General features: G+C 38.4%; 1 protein-coding gene and 1 pseudogene across 2 annotated transcripts in view; both read left to right on the plus strand.

The window, feature by feature from the left end:
- The window catches only part of LHFPL6 (LHFPL tetraspan subfamily member 6), a 266,078-nt gene that overhangs the window by 62,557 nt on the left and 179,104 nt on the right, over positions 1–24,417 (plus strand). The gene's annotated exons all lie outside the window — the stretch shown is intronic.
- LOC307104443 (rab-3A-interacting protein-like) lies at positions 351–23,192 on the plus strand (annotated as a pseudogene). Its single transcript has 7 exons — positions 351–446; positions 584–682; positions 20,003–20,034; positions 20,110–20,219; positions 21,113–21,912; positions 21,951–22,015; positions 22,647–23,192. The product of its transcript is annotated as a rab-3A-interacting protein-like (transcript).

Here is a 24,417-nt window from a genome sequence, read left to right on the forward strand (position 1 = left end):
GCGTCTCCAAACTGCTGTTAGAGGCACTAAAAGGTGGTACCTGATTAAAAGTCCTTTCATTTCCCATTCTAAGTCAACTTCTGCAATATTCAGAGGCCTAGTTCTCTTTATCAGAGGGGAGGGGAAGGATTTGTAATTTGAGGAGGGAGTGGTAAGCAATCCCAGGAAGAAGCAGATTCAGCCCGGTTGGGGGTCCAGGACAGCACTAGAGGACATTAGTGAGTGCAGAGCTGACCTGGACTCTGAGCCCCAGTGTGGGGAATGTGCCAAATTGTCCTTCTGTCTAAGTTCTGGCTTGATTCACAGTGTGGATCACTAGATACTTTTTCTTACCCTCAACAAAAGCCAAAATGGTGTGTTCTCTCTTTGTAGGATCATCTCAAGAGGAAGGAGATGATATTCTGTATGATTTAGAACTAGACTATGAGCTACCAAATATGTACAAAGTAGGAGACAGATCGGATATAAAGTTATATTTTCTACCTTAAAGTTTTATGACTGCAAATCTTATTTCTAATGGAAGCAACTGGGGGTTCTTAAACCTGTAATTCTGACAACTTGATTGAACTCCTGCCATGTGCAGGGAAGTTTCTGGGATGTAAATAAAGAGAAGTATGAACGTATGTCCCTGTTCTACTGGCTTTATAACCTGTTTGGGAAGGCAAAAAAGAAACTGTTAAAGGTAAGTCACAAGAGCACAGGAAAATAGCAACTACATAACTAGAAGCAGCCCTCAGTTTGATACTGACACTGGGAAGTTCTTGAATTTAGAGCAAAACTCGAAAGCTGACATAGTCTATTCTGACCACAGAACATTAAATGGTTTCTGCTCCTGGGAGCACAGTGTCATCTTGTGGAACGGACCTCAACTAGGTAGGTCCAAATCTAGCAGCACAAATCTGTCACAGGAAAGGAAGAAGAACTAATCTCAGATACATCGTTAGCTGCTCAAAGAGCATTGTCTTTTTAACAAGATTATTTGTAGTTTCTGACTGTTTAGTGATATGATAACGCATGCACTTATTTTGAACCAATACGAAGACAATACTATGAAATGATCTTAGTAGAGGAAGGCAAGAGGCTTCATTGTAAGTGGCAGGACTTGGTTTTATCCAAGATGCTGCATGTATTAAGGGTTAGTGCCTATCAGATAACATTGTCTCTTTGGGATTGGTCAGAACCATTCCTTCCTATATCCACTGAGTTTTAAGTAAAATGAGAAGTTGTTACTACATATTGGTAAACTTGAGCCTTTTCATTAGTATTATGCTTTTGCTGTGTTGATAATGCCTTTTGTGTGAATGGTATACTGGTTTCTATCATACAATTATGAGTGTTTCCTAATGGGTCAGCTTAAGAAGAGATAAAGTTTTTTGAATACATAGTATGATTTTTGGAAACATGTCTGGCTTGGCCATTCTTATTTTTTGTCATTGTTCTTCAATGTCAACGTGCATAAAGAAGTTGCAAGGTTACTTAGGCACTTAAGTAACATTTACCAGTCACTCTCCCTTTCCAGTGGCTGAATGCTATTTAAATTAACCCTTGAGAGGTTAATCTGGAATTAGTGAATAACATTAAATTTACTGCAGCTGGACAGGAAGGCTTAAGATAATATTAAATGAAGAAATACATTACTATGACACAAGATGTCCTCAGGAAATTAGTTGTTTTATCATCTCCTTTCAATTCAGAACTATGCCACAATGCTTTCCACTTTTGATACCTAAGTGTTAAAAAGACAACACCCCTTCAGTCTTGTGGGAGCTCCCTTGTAGGTAACTAACTGCTTTTATTTTGCTGCTTTTAATTCTTTCTTTGTCTTTAACCTTTTGCATTTTAATTATGATGTGTCTTGGTGTGGGCCTTTTTTGAATTCATCTTGTTTGGGGCTTTCTATGCTTCCTGGTCTTGTATGTCTATTTCCTTCACTGGGTTCTTTATGTACTTTGACATTGAAGAACAATGACAAAAAATAAGAATGGTCAGGCCAGACATGTTTTCCAAAGTCATATTATGTATTCAAAAAACTTTATCTCTTCTTAAGCTGACCCATTAGGAAACACTCATAATTGTATGATGTCTGTTTCATTCACATGATGTGAATGCTGGTACATTTGAAGTTGTCCCAGAGGCTCCATACACTATCTTCACTTTTTTGGATTCTTTTTGCTGTTCTGATTGGGTGTATTTTCTTCCTTATATTCCCAATTGCTGATTTGATTCTTGGCTTCATCTATTCTACTGTTGTTTCCCTGTAAATTAGTCTTCAGCTCTTATCCTGATGCCAGATAATTTAGTTCATCACCATATGTCCTTGGTTCCTTTCAAGCTGCTACCCCAGCACTTGAACACAGGGGGAATGAGTATAAGTAAGTCCATGCACAGGCCCTTTAAGAGGAATTGTCTGGGAATCCTGCAATTCTGTTTCCCTCCATCTCAATTTCTTCTGGTTTTTACAGTCACAAGTTACAGGGACTTCTCTTTTTGGCTCTGAAACCCTGGGTTCTGAGGTCTGGTGTAGGGTTCCACATGGGGGACCTCTGCAGCTGAGATATCCTTCCTCATTTTAAATATGTTTTCATTATTGATTTTAGAGAGAGGGGAAGGGAAAGGGAGAGAGAGAAACATCAACATCAATTGGCTGCCTCCTGCACTCCCCCAACTGGGGATGAAGCCTGAAATTCAGGCATGTGCCTGACCAAGAATCAAACCAGCAACATCTTGGTGCATGGGTCAACACTCAACCACCAAGCTATATGGGTCAGGCTCCCTGCCCATTTTAAACTGCCACATGTGGACAAGCCTGTTCAACATCTCCAACCCTCCTCTCAGTCTTGATGTGGATTCTTCTTTAAATCCCTATTTGTAGGACTTCCACTCAGCTAGATTTCAGGAGGTTCTGAAATATTGTTGTTCTATAGTTTAGTTGTAATTTTGAAGTGTTTGTAGGAAAATTCAAGTACTGTGTTTACCTACACAACCATCTTGACCAGAAGTTCCAGATTTTCTTCTTTTATACAGTATTGTAGTATTCAGGTGTGTAAATGTACCACAGCTTTTTTATCTACTCATCTACTGATGGGCACTTGAGCTATTTCCAGATTTTGACTATTATAAACAATTCTGCAATGAACATAGTGGTATACATATTCTTTCAAATTAGTGTTTCAGGCTTCTTAGGATATATTCCCAGAAGTGGGATCCCTTGGTCAAAAGGCAGTTCCATTTTTAATTTTTTGAGGAAATTTCATACTGTTTTCCACAGTGGCTGCACCATTCTGCATTCCCACCAGCAGTGCACTAAGGTTCCCCTTTCTCCACATTCTCGCCAGCACTTGTTGTTTGTTGATTTATTGATGATAGTCATTCTGGCAGGTGTGAACAGATACCTCATTGTAGTTTTAACTTGCATCTTTCTGATGATTGGTGACATTGAACATTTGTTTCATATGTCTATTGGCCATCTGTATGTCCTCTTTGGAGAAGTGTCTATTCAGGTCTTCTGCCCATTTTTTAATTGGATTGTTTATCTTCCTGGTTTTGAGATGTATGTGTTCTTTGTATATTTTGGAAAGTCACCCCTTATCAGATATATCATGGGCAAATATGTTCTCCCATATAATGGATTTCTTTTTTATTTTGTGGGTGGTTTCTTTGGCTTTAAAGAAGTATTTTAGTTTGATATAGTCCCATTTGTTTATTTTTTCCTTTGTTTTCCTTGACCTAGGAGTTGTATTGGTGAAAATACTGCTACATGAGATGTCTGAAATTTTACTGCTTATGTGTTTTTTTTCCCTCTAGTATTTTTAATGGTTTCACTACTTACATTTAAGTCTTTTATCCATCTTGAGTTTATTTTTGTGTGTGTATAAATTGGTGATCTAGTTTCATTTCTTTGCATGTACCTGTCCAGTTTTCCCAACATCCTTTATTGAAGAGATTGTCTTTATTGTATGCTCTTGCCTCCTTTGTCAAATATTAATTGACCATAATGGCATGTGTTGATTTCTGGGGTCTCTGTTCTGTTCCATTGATCTATATGCCTGTTTTTATGCCAATACCAGGCCTTTTTTATTATAAACCTAAAGCCAACATCATACTCAATGGGCAAAAACTGAAAATGTTTTTCTTAAATTCATGAAAAAGATAGGGATGTCCACTTTCACCATTGTTAGTCCTAGCCACACCAATCTGACAAGAAATAAAAGGCATCCAAACTAGAAAGGAGGAAGTAAAACTACTTTTATTTGCAGATAACATGATGTTATGCATAGAAAACCCTAAAGACTCCAACAAAAAGCTACTAGGTCTAATAGATGAATTTGGCAAAGTAGCAGGATACAAAATTAATATTCAGAAATAGGTGGCATTTTTATACACCATTAATGGACTGTCAGAAAGAGAAACTAAGAAAACAATCTTATTTACTATTGCGAGAAAATTAGTTACCTAAAAATTAATTTAATCAAGGAGATGAAAGACCTGTAGTAGGAAAACTATAGGACATTGAGGAAAGAAACTGAAGAAGATAAAAATAAGTGGAAGCATATAACCGTGTTCTTGGGTTATAAGAATTAGTATCATTAAAATGTCCATACTATCCAAAGCAATCTATAGATTCAACACAATTCCTATTAAAATACCAGTGACATATTTCACAGATCTAGAATAAATATTTCAAGAATTTATATGGAACCAAAAACATCCCGAATAGCTTCATCAATCTTGAGAAAGAAGAACAAAGTTGAAGGTATCACAATACCAGGTATCAAAGTGTGCTACAAGGCCATTATAATAAAAACAGCCTGGTACTGCATAAAGGCACACTTCTGAGTCTGTTGGGTGCCCCTGACATGAGGGCTGGTCAGAACAATCACTGGGCACCCTTTTCTCAGGTAGCTTTGCACTTGGTTAATTTGATGTGATGCACTTGAAGGTGGGTCTTATCTTCTTTCCCCCAGTGTTTGTTTCAGTTGAGAAGCTGGGTTTAGTTCTTGATTTGGGCCCCTTCAAATCTACTTCCCTCTTCCCTAATTATAGGTCATTAAATATTACATAGCCCTTTACATGATGAAAGGAGTTAATTGAAATGACCCCATTTTGAAAACAGGGCTGCTGGGTGTTAGTTAATCTCCTAGACAAGGAATGTGGATCTGATCCTTTAGGATATTCTAATACAGCCTTCTTTCCATTGAGATCACTGATTTACAAGGCTAGGAATCCTTTCTAGCATGGACCATTCCTATGAAACTCTGTCTGGTGAGTCCAGTGTTTAGTGCATTAGCTAGGAGCACCATAGATCTGTAGGCAGTGAATGTTAGTGATGTGCTCTGAAAAGATTCACTTCATTTAATTTTTTCTTTGTTAATAATACCCAGAAATGGAGGTATTAGGATTTGTAGATACTCACTCTTTTATTGACATAGAAGGAGAAAGTATGGGCTCATCTGAAAGTCACAGGAAGGGTAAGAATAGATTAGAACTTCCTTTATTAGCCTTGATGACATATTTCTCATATATCATGCTTAGCTTCACAATTTTATCTGGTGTAAATGCTTAGGGGAAAATTTTGTTTTGTTCTGTTTTTTGTTTTTTAATATATTTCTTTATTGATTTCAGAGAGGAAGGAAGAGGGAGAGAGAGATGCAAACATTAATGATGAGAGAGAATCATTGATCGGCTGCCTCCTGAACGCCCCCTACTGGGGATTGACCCCACAACCCAGGCATGTGCCCTTGACCGGAATAAAAACTGGGACCCTTCAGTCCACAGGCCGACGCTCTATCCACTGAGCCAAACTGGCTAGGGCAGGAAAAAATTATTAGTGTTCAATAAATAAGGGTTTCATTTATTTATTTATTTATTTACTTATTTATTTATTTATAATTGAGATATAATTGACATACAATGATACATTAGTTTCATGAGGACAATGTAATTCACTATTTGTATATACTGCAAATGCTCTTCACAATAACTCTCGTTAACATCTGTCACCATACATAGTTACAGAATTTATTTTTCTTGTGATGGGAATTGTGTTTGTTTTTAAAGCCAGAAAATATGAAAATTCCCCTCATCTGATTTTTCTGATATGATGAAAAGGAGGATGCAGAGGAAGAAAGCTTTTAATATTCAGAGTGTTTTGGGACTTTGATGCTGACCTACTCAGTAGTTTGAGGAAAAAGTCCCTGCTAGTTCTCTTAAAAAATCCATGTGTTCAATGGCCAAACCTAAGGCAAAAAAGTTAGTGACTCTTTAGAAGTGGATTTATTGTTGAATTTCTATCATTAGCATACTCTTGAAGTATATTTATATTTGAATTGGACTTGCAAAATTTATAATTTTATGTGTGTAACATTTCTATATATTTATAATTTGTGGTTTTGAGGCAGCATAAGTAGAAAGACTTATTATAATGACAATAGTTTCATTTTGGTAGAATTTTGCTGATCTTTCAAGATTTGATTATTTTTAAAATAATCGTTCCTTTATTATTATTATTGTTATTAGTTTAAATATTACTTTATTTTACTTTTCCTTCTTCCACCTTCACCCACCCCCTGTTGCAATCACCACACTGTTGTCCATGTCCATGAATCCTCTCTCTCTTTTTTCTCAATCCCTCCACTGTCCCTCCCACCACCACCAGAGCTGTCTGCCTGCTTTCTATTTATGAGTCTGTCTCTATCTTTCTAGGAAGTACAGTTCATTGAAGTCCCCATATGAGTGAAAGCATGTGGTACTTACCTTTCCCTGGCTGGCTTATTTCGCTTAGCATAATGCTCTCCATGTCCATTCATGCTGTCCCAAAGGTAAAATTTTCTTCCTTTCTTACGGCAGAATAGTATTCCATTGTGTAAATGTACCACAACATTTTTATCAACTCATCTACTGATGGACACTTGGGCTGGTCCAAATCTTGGCTATTGTAAATAACACTGCAATGAGCATAAGAGGGTATATATTCTTTCGAATTAGTGTTTCGGTTTTCTTTGGATAAATTTCCAGAAGTGGAATTACTGGGTCATAAGGCAGTTCCATTTATAATTTTTTTGAGATAACCCCATACGGCTTTCCACAGTGGCTACACCAGTCTGCATTTCCACCAACAGTGCACAAGGGTTCTCTTTTCTCCACATCCTCACCAGCACTTGTTGTTGGTTGATTTATTGATGATAAGTATTCTGATAGGTGTGAGGTGATATCTCATTGTGGTTTTAATTTGTGGTTCTAATTTCTCTGATGATTAGTGACATTGAGCATTTTTTCATATGTCTGTTGGCCATATATATGTCCTCTTTGGAGAAGTGTCTAGTCAGATCCTTTGTCCATTTTTTAATTGGACTGGTTTTTGGGGTGTTGAGTTTCATGAGTTCTTTAAAATTTTGGATATTAGCCACTTACCAGATATGTCATTGGCCAATATATTCTCCCTTTCAGTGGGTTGTCCTTTCATTTTGTTGGTTTCCTTTGCAGTGCACAAATTCTTTCGTTTGATGTAGTCCCATTTGATTATTCTTTTATTTTGTTTCCCTTGCCTGAGGAGATATATCAGAAAAAATATTGCTACGAGAAATACCTGAGATTTTACTGCCTGTGCTTTCTTCCAAGATTTTTATGGTTTTGAGTCTTTTATTTAAGTCTCTAATCCATTTTGAATTTATTCATATTTGCAGTGTAAGAATGTGGTTTAGTTTCTTTCTTTTTTTTGTGTGTGTACATATCTGTCCAACCCACGCCTTTAATATTTGACAAAGGAGGCAAAAACATACAATGGAATAAAGATAGTCTATTCAATAAATGGTGTTGGAAAAATTAGAAAGATTTGATTATTTTGAAGTAAGCTTTTTGTTTTATGAGTAGATTGCTTTTTGTTATTGTTGTGGGTTTGAAAGGAATTAGATAGAACCTGGTTATGTTAGAGTAGTTTAAAAAGTCCAGTTTGAACTCTAAATCCAGTTTTATTTTAACAGCTTTTTATGTACACTAATTGATAATATAGTTAGCTGTACTATGCTCTTAGCATGTGTAGACATAGTTTTAGGGTTATGTAAAATCTGACTTGTTTTGATAGCATGAAGCAAGATAATTAGAAATAAACCAATGTTTTAAAAATATTTACTTATTTTAAATAATTTTTTACATACCATTGCTCTCATTTTCCAAGCAGCAACTTTGCTTATTAATTTATTTTCATACTGACATCAAGTAAGCTTTGATTCTGCTGGATGTTGTATTACGGTCCGGATGCTGCTCATCATTTTCCAACTTCAGGGAGCATCAATAAACACACCTGTTCGGGCCTCATATCTGAAGATTCTGATTCATTAAATAGCAGGTGGGATGCCCAAGCATGCATTTTTAAAAAGCTCTCTAGGTGAGTCTAATGTATCCCAAAGCTGAGAAACACTATTGTAGAAGGACTCAACTAAATACCAGACAGGCGTGACCTTTAGAATTCTCCCATCCCTGAGACTCCTTATAGGTTGGTACAATGTGAGGTATCAGAGAGTTTTTAGAAAGATTTAGAAAACTTATGAAAATGAGAAGTTAACAAACAAAATATACATTATAAGAAAATCCTTAGCACTCAGAAAGATTTTCTACAGGGCTATTTCAAGTAGAAAGCTTCCATAATACGTTCAAGATATAAGTTGTTTAAAAATACAAAAAGACTGATGCAGTATTTGGAAACACTGCTGGGACTGTAGCCAGAGTGTCCCATAACTCCTGTCTTTTACTAGAAAATAAGTTAGTCAGGACCTGCAATATTGGCTCTTTAACACTTTAAGCATCTCGGAAAACTAACTCTAAGTTGGCATTATTATTATTAGCAAGGAAGTTCTAATATAGTTTAATTCAACAAACATGTGATGGGGGATTTACTGAAGTGAAGTCAAATCATGGAGGACTCTGAATTTTAGTACTCTAAACTTTATTCTGAAAGTAGGCAAATTTAATGAAGCAGAGGAGTGACCTTATTAAAATTTTTTTTACAAAAATCACCTGGAAGGAGTGGTGTGCTGAATGAATTGGAGAAAGGAAAGGATGCCCTGCAGATTGGAAGTCCAGTTAATAGATTATTTTAGCAGTCTGAGCTAAGGACAATGATACAGTCTCACCTAAAGCTGGATGGGTGGAATGGAAGAGGTGGAGAATGTGGATACAGCAACCACGTAATTTATCCTTCCAATTTGGACACTGAAAGGGAACACTCACTATTAATGATTGCCCCAGGACAACAGGCATCAATTGGAACTGTCCCGGACAAACAGGGACTTATAATGGTATTAGGTGTGGGGAGTATAGAGACAATTTCTAAGGATTTTTTTTTTTTTTAATGTGGGAAAAGTTGGACAGAAATTTGGATCTGGAAAGTGTCTGGGATGAAGACAAATATTTGGGATCTTCAATATAAACAGTAGTGATAAAGCTGGATGCCTGGTTTACTTGCAGTTATTTCAGATTTTGAATAAAGGGAATCAAGGACGCTGTATCAATTTGTAAACTCAGAGCAAAAACCACTTTTTTCACCTGATCCTTAAAATCTTAAATGCTTAGAGCATGAGCTAGTAGAGCTTCCCTCCCTTCCATCTATGTTCACTGGATTAAAAGGATTAATAAGTGTTATCTTTCTTTATCCTCTTTTTACTTCATTTTTACCCCCTTTCCAATCAGCAAATGTCATTTTAAATATTCTTAAGTACTCAGGAACTAATTATGTAATTTAGAAGCGTAAAAGTTCTCATTACCTCCCTAAAGTCTACATTATTTTTCTTTGGAACCCACAGAGCACTTGGTAAACCTTTCCCCGTAACCTAACCATAGCAGGTTTTCTTTAAAGAAATTTCTAGGAAAAGGTATTATTTTTGAATTATGTAGGGAGATAAAAAAAAATTTAAACCTCCTTCTCTCCTTAAAACTACATAGCACACTATATTTCCAATATAAAATATTTAAATTGACATTGTGTAGTGTGCTTTACATTAATAGAATACTACACAGGCTGATTTAAGAGACTTTGTATAATATGTTTGACAGCTAAAGTGATACAACCCACTCCTGTGCTGGCACTTTTGACATTTGCTTTGTGTTTTGATTGTCGTCTTTGGAATTGTAAATTACTCTGGAAAGCTCATCACAGAAATTAAATCCAACATCTCATTTTTATCAAGATTTTTGTTTTGTTCAATTTTACTGTTCAGCTAATTGAGGCTTACAGAGGTCAGGGGCCTTGGCCAAAGTGTCTAGCATGTCAGTGTCTTAGCTCAGATGAGTTTTCTTTTAGAACCTGATCATTCCTGCTTTATATATTCATCAGTCTGTTCATTAGCATCCAGGTCACCTTGTTGCTCTCTTAAAGAATGGGCTGGCTGTGTTTAAAGGGTCCTCAACACGAGTGGGACTTTATGGGAAGTCTGCATGTTCATGTGTTATCTTTTATCTGCAAATGATTAACATATAGAGATCAATTATGATAATCTCCAGCATGGTAGATGTGGCTCTCTAAGGATTTGTTACCCAGCAAAATCCAGCTGTGTGCTGTTCAGGCTCAACAGTAGGATGCCTGTGTGGGGTGGGATAATAAGTCATGTGCTGTCTGGTATTTGAAGCTGGCACGGCAGAAGGCAGGATGGCCTGCAAATAAATTACTTCATTTCAGGGGCATGGATCCTTTGCCAGGAGACAGATATTTTGCATTCATTTCCTGGAGGCTGCTGGAAGTGTGGCATAGTTAGATTTTTGTTGCTGCTGCTGGAGGGCTTTGGCTGCCCAGATACCAAATGCGAAGCTCCTGGGAATTCAGCTAGGAGACTATTCCAGAAGGATTAGACTATAGGAATTCGTAATTAGCCTCCACAGTCTTGTGCCTTTTAGGATGTGCTAGGTTGCAAAGCATTTTGAAAAATTCTTTGGTTGAAATTCAGTTTAAACATATTAGCATGAGTATATAACTTTTGAGGTATGAATTCATATAAAACTTTACTCAAGCTACAGTTTTTTCTCTCCATAGTAATTATTTTATGAAAGCAAATGTTTTGTATTATTGGTCTCCCCTTTCAGTTAATAATGCTTTTTATTTAAGCAATTCTTTCAATTTGTATCTCTCCCTTCCCTCATCACCACTCACTTGTGGTGTGGCTAAGAAGACAATACTGATGCACTGAGGGGCAATCTGCGAGCAAGTTAATCACCTGCCTCAGCACAGATAGCTCAGGAGCTGCTTCGCTGTCCTGGGGGACAGAGATAAAATAGAAAGGAAGAAAGATGATTTTTAAAGCAGTGCCTTCAAATGATTATCAAACAAAGGAACGCATTTGGGAAGCTGCTAAGTTGGAAGGAGTTTCCCAGGAAGGAGAAGGCAATAAGGGCAAATGGTAAAAATAAAATGTCAGCCCAGGTACATATTATGTCAATTCAAGTGACTAATGGCCAATTTGGCACATTCCTTTGGATCATGTGCTGTGAAATGCATGACCTTGTTTCCTGATGCTGATTTATAGCTTTGTGTGCTTCAAGCGTTATTTTGCTTTCTGAAAAAATCCTGGACTCTTGATGGAAAAGAAGGGAAAGCCTGAAGTGGCTGTAAAAGTTAAGGTGCATCACTTCTTGAAGGCAATAGGCTCATCCCTGGTTTGGATTGCTTTGTAAGTGGAGCTAACAGGCAGGGACTGAACTGTGTCAGAAAGCCACCAGGTGTAAAACGGAATAAGGTTCTTTGCAGGAGAAGTAGGAAGGGCTGTTAGAAGTGCACCACTCCATTTAAAAGGGATTCAGGTCTCATCAGGATAAAATGAATAAAGTTCAACAGCAGTGGCTCAGATGGCCCTAAAAGGAATGCATAGGACAGATGTGGTGGTTATTTGCTGCTTTGGTCTATTCCTGCAAAGGCCCAGAAAACTCACATGTTCATCTTACAAGTTCTTTGAGCTTGATTCTAATATGGGGTGATACATGGGGGAGAGGAGTCCCTATCCTTTAGCACGTCACTATTTTTCCTCTGGTTTTCGGCTGGCTGGAAATAAGAACATTTGCATCCATCAGTTGTGTCCTTGGTTGGCTTCTGCAGCTTAGGGACATTAAATTCTCTTCTGAGGAAGCGCAGAGATGCATTTACAGTCACGCTGGCGCTTTGCTGCTGGGTTTGAAACTCTGCTGAGTTGGCAAGCCTTCTCCCTTTTCCTCTCCCATCCCTTGGCATTCAGTTAACCTTGACTGAACAACAGTGAGCTACTCAGGTGGGTTTTGTGGCTCGCATTTCTTCGGTAAATGTTATTTTCACATGTAGCATGGTGTTCCTACGTAGATTCTTGTGACTCCTGTTTGTAACTGGATCACAACCATTACCTGCTCTTTAGAGCAGGTACAACTGTGCTGCCAGGGTCTGTGTTTTCAGAAGAGACTCTGACACTTAGCGCTTTGTCACTTGTGGCTCCACCCTTCCTTTCAGTCCATTCATAACCAGGGAAACAAGAGAGAAATGCAAAATGCTCGAGCTTGATAAGATTGTAGACGTCATCTTTTTAATCATTCAGTTCACAGATGAAGGAATGAACCCAGTTACTTTAATTTGGCCAGTTTAAATACCCAGTGCCTACACCTGGGCCAGAATGTGGGTCTTCTGGTCCTCAGTCTAAATCATTCTTCTAATCACTCAGCTTCTCACCAAAATGAGTGTAACCACTGGGAGTAGGGGTTACAAAGATTAATTGTTGGATTTCAAGAATCAGGTTGAAAAGAATGGGTTCATCAGTTTTTTAAAATAGTTCTCAGACTGAGAAAGAGAGGAACATTTCTTGAATATTCCATAAGATCTAAGTGTTAGTTTTTGTACACCTTTTTAATTTTGCTTGGAGAAAGCCGACCTCTGGCACTCATTATCAGTCAGGAGAAACACAGCTGTTACTGGACAAGCCACTAATTTTTCACTTGCCTCAGCTTCCTCGTGGGTAAAATCAGAACAGTTGGCCTCATCACCATCAGTAAGAGATGATATGAGCCATCTACTCTGTCCTGAATTTCATCTAGGAGCCCCATCATTCTGGGGATGATCTAAACCAGTGGTTCTCAAAGTGTGGTCCCCACACCAGCATCAGCGTCATCAGGAAATTGTTAGAAATGCAAATCCTTGGGGCCCAGCCCTGACCTATTCTGTATCACAAACTCTGGGGTAGAGCTTGGCAAACTGTCTTTTAACGAGTCTTACAAATGATTCTAAAGCATTAGAACCACTTATCTAAACAGTTCTTTCTCACCCTCCTCTAGTATAGATGATAGTCATGGAAGTCACAAAGTTAAAAGGAAACATTTATATGAAGAAAAGACATATTCACAGAACTAATCATCACTTAAACTTCTGTGGCTCTATTCTATGCTTTTATTATTAGCTATAGGGGGGATGGGAATGAGAATCTTTACCAAAATATAATCTCTGCAAGGCAGGGATCAGTACCTAGCATGTTCCCTGTTATTTCCCCAGTATCTATCTCAGGCTCTAGAACACACTTGGGACTTAATGTTTCTTGAAGAATGACTTAATTAATATTAAGAATGTTTGGCACCATAGCATGTGGAAGAAGCATACAATTGGACAAGGAACAAGTCAGAAGTCCAAGCTTGATCCTCTTTCGATGGGTAAACTTTACTGAGTTGCTTACTCTTTGGGCTGGAGGCCTTCATCTGTGTAATGACAGGATTGAGCTGCAGTTGCTTTTGGAGAACTCCCACTCTAACATTGAATCTTCTATGAAAGAAGGTGAATGTAGATAAAATGATAAGCCCATTAAGGAGGTTGATTTTATTAGCCCTTTTCCATGATGTTTCCCATGTCTCCAACAGTTCAAGATCTTCTTTTTCTAACATATTAATTGTATTTTTCTCTGTACCTCCCCCTGTCCTCCCTCCCCAATTTTTTATGATTACTGGCTCTGACTTAGAAAAAATGGAATATATTCGGATTAAAGCTATTGATATCAGGGTCTAAATTTTACATATTATTTATTCTATAATGTACTAGGACAGTCAGAATCGTATAATATACCAGAGGCCCAGTGCATGAAATTCGTGCACTGGGGTGGGGGGTCCCTCAGCCCAGCCTGCCCCCTCTCACAGTCCGGGAGCCCTCAGGGGATGGCCTAAGCCTCAGTCTGGCCTCCCTCTTCGGGAGGTGACTGGGCTGATCAGGGGAAGGCACCAGCCCCATCACCCCGCTGCTGCAGCCACTGCCAGCCACCGCAGCCGCCAAGGTGTTTTCATCAACACGGACTCCAGTCCCTCCACCATGAAAAAAATGATAACTTTCTTTAGGCATTTTCAAGATGTGTCTTTCATAAGATATGACATTTCTTTCTATCTTTAATTTTTATACTCACCTGAGGATATGTTTCCATTGATTTTTAGAGAGCATGGAAGAGAGAGGGAAAGACAGAGAGAAACATCAATGTGAGAGGGACACTTCGATTGGTTGCCTCATGCATGAGCCTTGGGCCCCAGCCAGGGAGGAGCCTGCAACCTAGGTACATGCTGTTGATCAGAATCAAACCCAGACCCTGCGGTCCACAGGCCGAGGCTCTATCCACTGAGCCAAACCGGCTAGGGCAGGATATGACATTTCTTAGTCCCTCCAGCAGCAGACGTTAGTTTTTCCTCCAGGAGTGAGGTGGAAAAACCCTAGATCACCTTCTTGGAGTCTTATTACCCAAGTTACCAAGAACACTGCGAGTGGCGGTGAACAGGGAGCTTAGCCAATGAGCCGTCAGAAAAGGTGTTTCCTCTGCAGCTCACGCACAGAGGCCCCCCTGGTGTGTGTCCGCTGGGGTGGGGGCATGCTCCAAGCCTTTGCCTCAGAGGCTCGGAGCAGGTGCCCCTGTGTGCTGTGTCTCCGCCCTGGCCCGCCCCCAGCCCCAGCCTCCCCGAGGCTGCTGGGGCTGGGGGCGGCACACAGTCCCCTCCCGCCCATCTGCGCGAGCAGCTCTCCTGAGCCAGTTGTGACACCTTAAGGCGTCCTGGCTAATTTGCATATTACCTCTTTATATATATATAGATACTCAATAAATACTTCTTGAGTGTGTTTGAAGAAAAGCATTATGTGAATTAACAAGGCTCATATACATGTTGTGATCATAAAGGCCTGGGTTTAGATCTTGTCTTAAAAGGTGTATGACCTTGGACAATAAAATTTATTCTTTCTGAAATTTAGTTTCCTACCTGCAAAGTGGATATAATACTTACTTTATAGAGTTATTATGCAGAGTAAATATGCTAACATGAAAGTGTCTACTACAGTGCCTGGTACATAGTGGGCACTCAATAAAGTACAGTTTCCTTTCTTTATTTTTACATTTTCCTATGAACTAGTTTCTAAGCATCTTAAAACACATATACTTATTTCTTCACTCTCAGATCTTTCTATTTTAAGTAGTTCTAGCCCTTAAGACTTTCAAAGACTATTTTGAGGTATTCAAATAAAGGAGGCCATGGAAGATTTCAAATAGAAATATAACCCAGAAGCAAGATTGAGTATAGAAGATGATACACACTTAGGAGTATAAAATCTGGGGGCTGAGAAAACTTTACCTTGATGATTAGAATAAAATAATTGCTTTAGGTCAGAATTCCATGGATGCCATAAGAGGAATCATTCCTTTCTACTTCCAACTGGAAGGTATTTCATTAGTTCTAAAATGATTAAACTTACCCTAGGACAAACACTCTCACAACCAGTATTTCCAGTCAGTAAAATTTTAAGCTTTTTCACTATTAGACAGCCATTTGAGCTTCTTTTTCTTAAAATTTAATTTATTGGGGTGACATTAGTTAATAAAATTATATGGGTTTCAGGTAGACAATTATACAATATGTCCTCTGTGTATTTTATTGTGTTTGCCACCACAAGTCAAGTCTCCTTCCATCACCATTTATTCCCCCTTGACCCTCTACTACCTCCCGCATCCCTCTTCCCTCTGGCAATCACCATATTGAAGTCTGTGTCCATGAATCTTTCTTTTTTATTTTGCTTAATCCCTTCACCCTTCTAATCCAGCCCTCAATCCTCTCCCCTCTGACAACTGTCAGTCTGTTTTCTCTATCCCTCAGTCTGTTTCCATTTTGTTAGTTTATTTTATTCATTAGATTCCAGGTGTAATTGAAATCATATGGTACTTGTCTTTCTCTGACTGGCTTATTTTAGTTAGCATAATAATCTCCAGGTCCATCCATGTTGTTGAAAAGGGTCATATTTCCTTCTTTTTTACAGCAGCGTAGTATTCCATTGTGTAGATGTACCACAGCTATTTTATCCATCATCTGCTGATGGGCACATAGGCTTCTTCCAAAGCTTGGGTATTGTAAATAATGCTGCAATGAATGTAGGAGTGCTTGTATTCTTTTGAATTACCGTTTCGGGTTTCTTTGGATATATTCCAAGACATTGAATTGCTGGGTCATAAGGCAGTTCCATTTTTAATTTTTTGAGATAACTCCATACTGGTTTCCACAGTGGCTGCACCAGTCTGCATTCCCATCAACATTACACAAGGGTTCCCTTTTCTCCACATCCTCGCAGCACATGTTATTTGTTGATTTATTGATGATAGCCATTCTGATAGGGACCTCTGAGCTATTCTAAAGGAAGGAAATAGAATTAGGGGAGGGCAAGGCCAGCAAATGATGAGGGTATTTCCTTTCTAATAACACCCAGCACATTTTGGCTATTAGTCTGGATAACTGTGACCTCTCTAGTAGCCAATCAATAGAAGAGAAATGAAAGGCAGAACAATGTAGCACATGACTGAGTGGCCTTTCCGCCCCTGCCAGCTCTCCAAACCTTCCAAGGGGAAGGGATGGTCCAGAAAACAAAACTGGCTAGAAGGCTGCCTGGATTCTTACTTTATCTCCTTCCAGATTCCAAACATCCCAGGCCCAGTCAAGCTGTTCTGTTTTTAGAATTGAAGAGCAGTCTGAAGATATAGATATTTCCCAAAACAACTTCACAGACTAAAATAAACAAGGGAATAATATTGGCTCAATCATTTTGTGACAGAGAGATGTCTGAGAGAGAAATTTTTGACTTTCATCCTTATATATTTTAGATACTATGAAAGGAAGGAATGAAAGTTATTACTTGATTTTTAGTCAATGAAACAGATGCCACACAAGCAGGGCTGTAGAGTTAGGATGAGATAGGAGATAACATGAAGACTGGTTATTAAGCATGAAGGAGAAGGAAAGGATTGGGAAGTTGTTGAAATCGTAGATAATATTTAAAACTTGAACTGTTCATTAAAGTTATCACATTTTCAAACAAAATGGCATTTTAACTGCTCATCCCACTTCAGGACCAGAAAATAATAGGTGCTAATGGGTGGTCTCAGGGAATCTTGTGAGCCACTTTTCTGGAGAAGGACACTTTCAGAAAAGCCACAGGCATTGGCTGGGTTGGGTGAAGCAGAAAGTATTGGAAAATACTGAGGGAGTAATAGGCAGTTACAGTGGAGGGTACAGGAAGGGATCTTATGTCATTGTTATCATAAAAAGCATTTCTCAAAGACAGCACTGCACCTATTTTTGTTCCATGAGGTAAATACCTAACAGCAGGCAAAATCTTACACTATGGAAAAATAGATAGCAAATCTACCTTTTCAGTACAGTACTCTACTCTTATCAACAAGACCCCCGGTGGATGCCTGAAACACTGGGGAATACTGAACCCTATATATAATGATTTTATACATACCTTCCTATGATAAAGTTTAATTTATTAATTAGGCATGGTAATAAATTAACAACAATAACTAGTTATAAAATAGAACAATTATAACAATATACTGCAATAAAAGTTATGGGAATGTGGTTTCTCTCTCCCGCCACCCCTCCCCTCTCTCTGATAACTGAGATGGTTACTAAGTAACTAGTGGGCAGAGAGTATATACAGAGTAGAGAGGCCGGACAAAGAGATGATTCACATTTCAGGTAGGTGGGACAGAGTGCAATGGTGTGAGATTTCATCACGATACTCAGAATAGTGCATAATTTAAAACCATGAATGGTTTATTTCTGGAATTCTTTATTTAACTAGAGGCCCAATGCATGAAATTCGTGCAAGGGGCTCGGCCCTTTCAGCCCCTGGCTTCGTCTGGAAGGATATCTGGAAGGTCATTTGGCTGTCTGATCTAATTAGCATATTATGCTTTTATTATTATAGATACGTTTGGACTGTTGACTACTGATAATTGAAACCACAGAAAGTGAAACCATGGAAAAGGGGGAATGGCTGTAAAACTCTTGATCCAGATCAAACTAGACTTTAAACTGATAATTCTTTCTAAAATATTACTAAAGTTCAGAGAAAAAAGTATTTTTTTATTTTCTTCCTAACCTTTGCCCTTTCTTTAAAAATGTCTGGAATTTTTCACAGAAAGAAAATAATATGGCTTGAGGTTATTCATTTTTCATAAATCAAAATTTCAATAATTATTCATAAAGTCAGGTTAGTTGTTCTAAAAAGTTCAGTCTCTGCTCCTTCCATCAAGGGTGGTGATTTTTTTTTTTAACCAACCTTAATCAATTGATAAAGGATAGGAACAAACAGTAAAGCCTGTGGGAAATGGGAGGAAATACGTTAAGTATATGTTTCATGCATTACAGTTCATTTTTATTTGTAAATTTTCAATCAAGAATGATGATGCATTGTTTTTAAAAATAAACAAATTTGGTAAGATATTAAGATTTGATAATTTGGGAAGTGGATATAGAAATGCTAATTATATAAATTCATGACTTTCTGCATATTTGAAATAATTTATTATAGCAGGGAATGAATATACTACACTTATATAAAGCTACCCATAGTAATCTTAGTAAATGTTAAACTCAGCTTGTTACTCGAACCTGATACAGTAAACCCTCAATTTTGCAGACCTCGATTTAGTGGGCTTTGGATTTAGTGGACAAAATTTCCAGTCTATATGTCATATGTGAAAATGAACACCCTGTTAATTTTAAAATGCTTTTAACCAAGATTTGCTTATTATTAAATTAACAGGTTATTTTTTAAAATTAACTCACTGTTATTTCTAACAAATTTTAGCAAAAAGGCTATATATTGGAAAAAACACTGTAGTTTATTTATTTATCATGGGTAGTATTGTGAAAAATGCTCACCTGTCAGAATTAAAATAATGGACTCAGAGACAGAAGTATGGCAAAAATGAGACTTTTAATACGTTCTTGCAAGAGCGGGTGTCGGTCAGGTTGAACAGGTGCACAAAGTGTGGTGATCACAGGCTATTATTTATCCCTAAGGTAGGGGCGCGAGTCCCTCCTCTGGTTCTTCATTGGCTGAGTACTATGGGGTTAATAGTTTTCCTCATACGTTGCCTAGGTCTTATTGTCTCCCATTGGGCCATTAAAAAAAAATGGGCTGAGGGTTTTTCTGGTTGTCTCCACCTCCCCCTGTCTAGTTGAGGCCAGAGGGAGGAGTCTTGTCCTGGGCGCCTGGGGTTTTCCACGTGATGCTGGCTCACCTACACCGTTCTTTGTTCTTATATCCTCTTCCCTCCTCCCTTCATCCTGTTTGCCCTGGGGAAATTCAGTAACCGTTTCCATTAAAAGTTGACTATGCTGGAGATGGATCACAGAGGCCCACTTCCTACAGTATGTATAAATATCACACATCTACAACTATAGTCTACATATTTAAATCTCAGAGTCACGACTCATAAACAATGTTCCATGAATGATTAGCACGTGATCACACCAAATTGCGCCCAGCAGTTGGTTCTGTTGTCACGTGGCATGACTTTCTGTAGCAGTTTTAACTCATGCCAGCTGATGTTCTGATGTACACTAAGCCACCTCCCAGCCATGTGCATTTGTTTACTTGTGGTGATGTGAATTCACACATTTACTAGACCTATTCAGTATAAATTTAAAATTTACTGTAATGCATATAGAAAACTTGTCTGAATTTAAACTTTTCATATGTATTTAATTTTAGTTATACAAACAGGTCTGCATAAGTAAAAACAGGTAAACTAATGCATTTGTCAATTTTTTTAACATACACATTTGGAAAACCTACTTTATTATATAATGGGCTTTCAGCTTCAATGGACACCCCTTCACCCGAATTAGCCCTTCTTTTAAGGGCTATGAAAGATTAAAAGAAAAACTTGCAAAATCTCAGAGGGAACTGAAGTTAAAAGATGAAGAGTGTGAGAGGCTTTCTAAAGTATGAGGTCAATTTAAACAGGAATTAGAGAAACTCACAGCTACTCTATTTAAGGAAGCTCATAAGATGGTGAGAAAATACTGTATTGTTCTCTTGAAGCTATAGCTTCCAAGTTAAAAGGTTTTTTTTTAATATACTGTACTTTACAATTCAGGGGTTTCAGTTTCTGTGTGAACCCCAGGAGCAGCCTGGCCTTCGAGGCCCTGGCTAACACAGACTGCCCAGACACCGGAAGTCAACCAGATGGCCAACTCATGGACGCTGACCATGAGAATCCATACACGGACCCGCAATGACATTGCCTGCATGTCCACAGCCCCTTCCCCTGATCTCCTTGTTTTGCTTTCCCTCACCCTCATAAAAACCTCTGTCTGCACTGAGATCTGTAGATGGGTTTTTGAGGACTGGAAAAATCCTCCATCTTCTCAAGATGTGGACACTTGAATAAACCTCTTTCCTTTTTTACCAACACCTGTGTCAGCAGTTTGGCTTCCATGAGGGCAGGTAAGCGAACCTGGGTTCGGTAACATTATGAGAAATATTTTTAAAATAATAATCAAGGATACCAGTAATTTAATTTCAGGTTTAAATTATATATTTCAAGTTGCAGTCATTCTCTTTGACTATTTTTGTTGTTTTTTTTGTTTTACTTTGTTTTGCTTAACTTTTCCTCCCAAAATTATCCATTTCCATTTCTGTAAAGAATACTTATTTTCCACTAATTCCTATGACTCCTAACTTGTTACATTTTCCTCAGTCTGTCCTTTTCCTTCTTTTTTTCTGAAAAGATGCATGCTGATCTCTTGATTAACATAGGGTTTGGTGAAGAATTTAAGTTATAGATCCAGTGATTTCAGACCTATGTAAAAAATACAGTATCCCAGAATGAGCCCTACCCCAGCGGTACCCAGCTGACCTCCCTGCAGTTCCAGTGGCTCTGTGTGGCTCTGGGAGCCTCTCTGAGTGTAGGCAGTGGCCTCTGTGGGTTGATCAGGGCATCTTATGATGAGACTTTTGCTGTGGCTAATGGCCTCTTGGAAGGCTTCCCTGAGGTAAACCATGCTTCACCTACTTCTCCAGACCTTTTTGGCATGTATGGACTGAGAGCTCAAGAGCAGACTACTTCACCAGCATCCATGTTACAGATCCAGCACTTTGTTCTGATACTTTGGAGTATCAGCTAGGTTAACTAAATTAACTACCAGAAAGGACAACCGTATTGCATACAGGGAGTTTTTGCAGGGTGCTTCTATAACAGAAGCTTGTGATGACAATGATAATATTTTCTGGTTGAGTACCAATAGTCTGTCCCTGTTTACGAAGCCCATCTGTTGGGAAGTCAGAGAAAAGGGCTATGAAAGATTAAAAGAAAAACTTGCAAAATCTCAGAGGGAACTGAAGTTAAAAGATGAAGAGTGTGAGAGGCTTTCTAAAGTATGAGGTCAATTTAAACAGGAATTGGAGAAACTCACAGCTACTCTATTTAAGGAAGCTCATAAGATGGTGAGAAAAGCAACTGTCAAGCAGGCAAAAGCAGAACAACAGCTAAAAGAAGCACAAGGGAAAATTGAAGTACTTCATGCTGAGTAGCTGCTTTGTCCAGTTCTTTTATTGTCCAGTTCTCCATCATCACCTACCAAGAGCCTTTGCCAGATGAAAAGACACCTTTTAAAAGGGGCATACAATAAATAAATAAATAAAATAAAATAAAAAGGGGCATACAAGAAATAAAAATACAGGCAGTGCTACGAGTGGCAGTCCTCAGGACCTCAATGTAATGTAGCTGTGGATGAAGAGGGGCCACATTCTAACCTGACAAGTTCAGGAAAGGCCTGTGTGGCTGCCTTGTAAACTCATAGACCTAAAGTAACCACAAAGGATAGTATGAAATAAAAACTTTTTAGCTAAAAGCAGTTTATGGTGGGTAGTCATGTCCTAGGCTGGCATCTTCCTTGACAAAGGTCAATCTGTCTGTTGTCTTTTTGCATCTATGATAACGATAAATACCTTTGGAATGTCAAAGTAATTTTCCTTTTACCAGACCCCTCAAACCACAGGCACAGCTCTTCAGAGACCACAAATCCCCTCATTGTTATTGAGTTAATTATTGACTGTTAACGATCCTGCACCCACCTATATAAAAGAAGTATGAGCCTATCATTTTACTTTTTATCCAATCCCAGAGATTCCCCCCCTTTCCTTTCTACCACCTCCCTAATCTATCACCGATGGATTTCATGTAACCCACATACATCTCCCCTTTTGATTGTAATGTATAAAATAAGGTGCAAAACTGCCATTCTCCAGAGCATTATCTCAAGCCTTTAAGATTTTTTGCTTCCCGGCAATTGTCAACAGTTTGGCTCAAACACAAAAATTCTTCACAGGTTTGAATATTTCTTATGTTGACAGAGCCAATTGTGAAAGAATGCAGAGACTAATTTATCTCTGTATAATGAATTCAGATCTTGGCAGGATGTGCCCACAATAGACAGAACCTGTCCTTTCTTGGACAAAATCTATTGGAAAGATATCTTTCCATGTTTAACATTATCAAAAAGTGAATTGGCTTCAGCGGTTTTGGGGGCTGTGGAAGCAATACTCTAAGTATTAAAGCAGTGGGATTGCAACCTATTGGATTTATGAAGGCTTCTATAGTCGAATGTGGAGGACCAAAAAAAAAAAAAAAAAGTGCTCTCACTGGCAGAGTAAGTCCTGTAAACACAGAATTAAATTAGGAGACTCAAACAACTATTATCATGTTTCTCCTTTTTGTAGATACAGGATCATTTCTTTGTGTAACCTTTTTACATACATTTGATATATCCAGCAGGAACTTGTGAAACAGCAGGCTGTTAATCACATGTTTTGTGAAGTTGCACAGTTGAGAAAAGAGATGTCACTGGCTAAGCTGGGATATCTGAAAAAGGAACTCAATACCTGGAAAATGGGCTGAATATTTTTATGGTTACTTGATATTTATTTCCAAGGTGTGGGCCCAAGACATTTTCCCTCTTCTGCAAATTATACCAAGAAATACTGTGATTTTTAAAAAACTGACCTATGCTGTGTTTGCTTATTCTTTAGTTGCACACACACACACACACACAAATTACAGCTGTACTAGTGATTGTAATTTATAGTTGCAAAAAAAAAGATAATAAATAAATATTAGATTGTAAAAATACAACTTTCCAGGCACCCACCATTCCCACCTCTGAATGCTAAAAGTAAATTCCTAGAGCAGCAAGAGAAACAAATGAGTCTGGGTTTTTAGTTTCTAGTGATTTACTCCTATAAAGAGACAAAGGCTTGCTTTTCCAGTGGATAGAGACATCTTCACCCCAGTTTACCCCAGGGCAAAAGTAGCCCTTCTGGAAAAGTGTCATGTTTTATAATTCAGAGGAAAAAAAGTTAAAGGTAAAGAAAAGTTGAGGAATGTTACTTAATCAAGAGGGCTCAAAATGTATCATTTGATAGACTTAACTCTGCCTTTAATGAGTGATGCTATCTTTAGTTTTTCAATCTCTGGTAAGGTGCCTAGACAGTACAGAACTCCAGAACAACACACGTTTACTCTGCTGCCTTCACTGTTACCGTCTGCTGAGAAATCAGCAACCACCAGCAAGTGGGCAACTGCGTGTGGCTTCAGCCTTCCACGAGGATTCTCTGTGAGCCCAGTGAATTCCCCTCACAGAGCCTATCTGTTTCTTGTAACTTGTTAGTTACTCTAATAGTGTTTGGTTTGTGCTAGTCACCATCTTTATTTTAAAATCTCTTGCCTTGGCTGGTGTTTCCCAATGTTTAGAGCATTGGCCCTTGACCAAAGGGTCAAGGGTTTGACCTAGTCAAGGGCACATACCTGGGTTGTAGGCTTGATCCTGCCCTGATCCGGTGTGTCTGGGAGACAACCAATTGATGTGTCTCTCTGACATCAATGTCTCTCTCTCTCTCTCTCTCTCTCTCTCTCTCTCTCTCTCTCTCTCTCTCTCTCTCGTCTTTCTTTCTTTCCCCTTTCCCTTCTACCCTTCCCTTCTCTCTAAAAATCAATGGGAAAAATATCCTTGGGTGAGTATTAACAACAAAAAATCTCTTATTAATTGATCATGGCATGCCTAAAAAACACACCCATTGATAATATTGGAATAGAGGGATGCTTAAATTAGTCAAAACCCAGCTGG

This window comes from Cnephaeus nilssonii, assembly GCF_951640355.1.
Source record: "Cnephaeus nilssonii genome assembly, chromosome: 8".
NCBI lineage: Eukaryota > Metazoa > Chordata > Mammalia > Chiroptera > Vespertilionidae > Cnephaeus > Cnephaeus nilssonii.